The following is a 4,935-nucleotide window of genomic DNA, read 5'->3' as shown; positions in this document are numbered from 1 at the left end:
ATGTCATGTACATAACTGTTATTCGGTTTCAAAGTTTTTGTTGTTTGTGAGAAAAAAAAACAAGAATGTATTTAAACGTGTTCCATTAAGTTCCTACAAATACGAATTAACTGTTTGTAACTAAAACTATACACATAGACTCTTTATTAATTTGCCCTTGGTCAAGACAAGATCATTAAAGTAGCATTACTAATGTTAAATTATCATTCAGCTAATATATTATTAAATCAGTGCAATGCCAGCTACTGGTAAAACATGACAAGATTGAGAAATTAAACATTACATGCGGATATAGCCTAGTTCGTTTCAGCCCACGTTAGGAAGGCTAAGGAACTTTGTGGTAAGGCCTTACGTCAGTCGTCGGCTGTGATTCGTCCGCTGTCATTTGTCAACTCTCTATTACGATCAAGGTGGAATTTGCATTTATGAAAAGATTTTTAGTTTTCTTGGTGAAAAACACTATATTGTTGAGGTGTCAAATGGGTTCAGTTATCAATCACGTGAATACACTCTAGCTGCTTTATTGTTTAGAGTGTTGTGCACATAAAGCATGTTCGGGGCATGAAACTAATTACCTAAAATGCAGGACAGTTGCTAAATACTACTATATGTGACCAATTTTCTTTGTTATATCGTCTTTTCTCCTCGCTGCCTGTCGTTATCTCACAAACACACACACACACACTCCAACACAAACATATGCACATACACGCACATTTGCACCTGCTTACAGCACTGAATTAAAATAATTTCACAATAGCACATAATATCGTACATATTTCGTTGTAACATACAATACGGTGAATGAAACTAAAATAAACTACTTGCCATTTTGCTAGTTAGAAGAAATCAAGGTGTGTAACCTATGACGATGACCATTAAAATCACAGTTTCTATGCCAAAAGAACACATATACTTTACGAATAAAGAGAGTACAAATTTCAAACGAACAAATCATATAAATTAGCAAATGAATGCGCGTTGGTGATTAAAATACATAATTAAATTAAATACAATGAAGTATGGTCAACGCTGAGACAGAGGCGCTTCCCTATTTGTTCTCGGTCTAGCAGGTGCAAGAGCTAAGTCGCTGGAATTTACATTTGAATAGTTTTGTTTCCTCTCGATATATAATGTTTACCGTAATCAGTTTGCATCACATTTCATAGTCAGTCAACACATGAATAGGGGTACCTCCCGAAGTCTTCGTTAGGGATGACCCTCAGGCTGATGTATTATAATTTAAAAGTACTTTAACTTTAACAGCCTTCAGCTCATAGTCAGTTGTTTGTTGAAAAAGAGGAGTGATAGCATGAAATTACCAGTAACCGTGAACAGAAGAAATAGTAGGCACGTCAACGAACCTTCATATTGAAAAACCAACACGATTTGTACACACGAATGCCATTTACCAGGCAAATGTTTTACTAATGCTGGAACAGTTAATGGTGACAACCAAACTGTTACAAATGAGCCGTTTGGCGTCATTACTAGATTCAGTGAAATACACAAATACAATTAGCAAACGAGTTCTATCCGGATATTACCTTATCGACCATAACAATGCTTCCACATGCAAAGTATCAGCTATTGAAATGTGGTTAAATTTCTACATACTAAGCCATCTCTTCGAACAGCAAAATCATTAGCGATTTTGAATAAATAAAATGTAGACATGTTCGTATCTGATGATGATTGCAACATTTATTGATGTACAGTCGGTTTTGAACGTCAGAACTCAGAAGTATCCTAAATATACGAATACTGGATTTTTCTACTCTCTATAGATACTCTACCTATTGTTTAGGTGGAATAAGCAAGTAGCTTTGGTACCCAGCTTTGAAATGTTTAAAATATAAATATATATCAACATTTGAACAAACTATATGGGCTTCAAACGATATGCTGATGTTGTTCTTTGTTCGTATTGTGTACATTTTGTAACTAACCATTGTTCTAAACAGCGACGATTAATGTCAATAATACGTTCGAACTGTAGGTGTGCTTGTTATTGTATATCACCAAATATTTACGACTGATGGTGTCACTTTCAAATTAGGTTGCTGTTTCGCAACATCAGAATGTATTCAATTTGTCAAAAAAATTGCTGGAAAATAAAATTAAACACGCTGAAAAAGACCAGTAATGTTGTCTTCTGTGCAGCATAGCCAACTTTTATTTTATCTTTGAATTTGTAAAACGGTTCCCGCGACAGATATATTGTAAACTAACGAACATTAATAATCCATTATATAAGTGGAAAAACAAAGAAAAAACGCGTAATCAATACGCAATGGTTGGGCTGGGGCCGCTTTAATGTATTTACCTACCAGGTATTTTTACCCTTCATTATGCTAAAGGTATCCTGACTGAAATAAATTTATTTTTAGTCAGAAACTTTAAATTATTACCTAGTTTGATTGAGCATAGCCTCGTAAGGAGACATATATTATAACTATTTGACTAGGATTTCCTTGTCATGATACAAACCCCGATATCGATTATTTTTCTCACCTAATTCTTTCCAACTAAATTAAATAGCCATATACGCTCGAATTTAGTGAGCGTATTCAAAACACAGTAATCATCAGGTATTTGTATTGCATGTCATTATTTATAAAGGTAATTAGGTTGTGCAATATTTTGTGAAAGTCAGAATACGTATGTTAGTAGCATCTAGCTATAAATGCCGCTCTTAGAAAAGGAAAACAATCAAGAATAAGGTTAAATTTGTTTGTGTTGGAAGTATTGCGCAGTGAGCGTCTTCAGCCACATACTCTAGTGTAAACTGCATATTAAGATAAATATGTTAATGAGATCAGTGGGTTAATTAGGGCCCTTAAGTATAGAAGTTCTACGAATAGGAAATACAGATATAACATTGTTTGATAGAATTACGATATTATCACATATAATCCACGGATGTCATATGAAACGGACAATAAAAAAGTGTATACGGTTCAGTTTCAACTTTATTTACTTTTAATTTGGAAAACGTTCAATGGTAGGCATTTGTAAGATTAAGTGCAGTACGATGTGCCAACTGTGTGCATTGACATTATCTATCCTGTAAAAATGGCAAGTGTTAATATCACTAATGCAATGATGAACGACATATACATATTTTTGTTGAATAACATGTGGTCTGATGAATTAACGTTTTTGGTTGGTGAGTGCAGTAGCTTCCATTTGCAATCGCATTAATACGTTTCATTCGACTGGGGCAGAATGGTCGATAAAGTTAGAAGAAACCAATTTAACATAACACATATCCATTGTTGCAGCAGCACTTGAGAGATTTTCGTTTGGCTTCCGTGTTATTGTATTGCCTGTGTGTATGGGACTTTAGCCGCTCGACATGTGTGTGTGTGTGTGTGTGCGAGAGAGAGAGTGAGAGAGAGAATGTTTTAAATGGTGTTATCAAAATTGGAGAGACTTTAAGTTGCTTTTATGAGTGACGTTCTTTTTGTTCGATTTATTTTGTTGTTATTGTTGTTGCTGTATCTTATAGCAACTCCATCAGGCAGAGCAGAAGACATCAACGACTTCTTCGCAAAAGCAGTTCCTGAAACGTGGAAACTATGACTGAGATGACAGGTCGGATATAACCAGACTGAGATAAGGAAATTAAAGTTAGCAACACAGGTAGTTTCTCTATTGTTGTTTTGTTGTTGTTGGGTTTAACGCCAATTTGAGCACACGATAGGACATATATGGCGGCCAGTATTAATGGTGGACAAATAACCCTGGAGAACACCGGAAAGAACCATTGACTCATGATAAGTTACTGGTAAGCTTCTCTACCGCAAGGGAATGTGTACATGTCGAATATACTCTACCGATACATGCTTGACAATTTTTGATCAAGGTAAGATCCAAATATTCAATGGTTTCTATACTGAAATGAAACCACTTGACTTGTAAAAGGCTTTTGACAGAGCAAATCATGAAATATTGTGTAATAAATTGTTCGGATTAGGAGTTAAATTCGTTGATTGGTTTGAGACATATCTAAGAAATGGACAACATAATTATCAATGTTAACAATACAGATTGCAGACCATCAACAATATGATGGTGTGCTGCTGCTGGTAGTGTTTTCTAACCTATTGTATTTTATGCTAGGTGAATGATTGGGTAACAAGAACAGGATCTGATTATATAGTTGGACAATACTAGAATCATGCAAAATTTAGCCCACGGAAAACAAACTGATAGTATATATGTGGAAGACATAATGCGTAATATTGCCCCCATAGCGAATACAAAAAGCAAATATCGGGGAATTCGATACAACCTGCAATGGCCACAATTATTTCAGATAAATATATTGAATACTTAGAACAAATTATGTTCGGGTGAATCCATAACCAGCAATATTATTCAAAACGTACATGTTTGCATACAGTTTCTGTTCAGACTAAGTCAATTTTTTAAATGAAATCCATAAATATATCATGATCGACTTTAACACCGTGTTATTTATATGAGTCTATTTTTTCCTTGTTTGCCGGAATCGGTAACAATTTAAAGAATTATAAACACAACCTCATCAATCAGAATAAAACTGTAAGATTTATAAGTAGACTTTATCCAAAACCGAGCAACGTACACAAAGAACTTGCAATAAGCCGGAAGCTTAAAATTGGACGATATAGCAAAACCCATAAGACTAAATCGTGCTCATGAAACCTTGTGTATGACAAGTCACGCATTTTTAAACCTTAGATTTGTTGAAATGAATGATCGCATCGTGCAACATTGAACAGTAAAAGTAATGTTACACTCCGTATTAGTAGTGTAGCATCGACGATCTTTTCATTAGCGCTATACAAAACTGGAATCTATTACACAATTCAATTAAAACATTTCAAGTATAGATCAGTTCAATATGGAACATAAGTTTAACGTTATAAAAAAAACAAAAAAAAACAA

This window comes from Sinohyriopsis cumingii, chromosome 2 (assembly GCF_028554795.1).
Source record: "Sinohyriopsis cumingii isolate HCF-2022 chromosome 2, ASM2855479v2, whole genome shotgun sequence".
In the NCBI taxonomy this organism is placed as follows: Eukaryota; Metazoa; Mollusca; class Bivalvia; order Unionida; family Unionidae; genus Sinohyriopsis; species Sinohyriopsis cumingii.
This window is presented reverse-complemented; position numbering follows the sequence as displayed.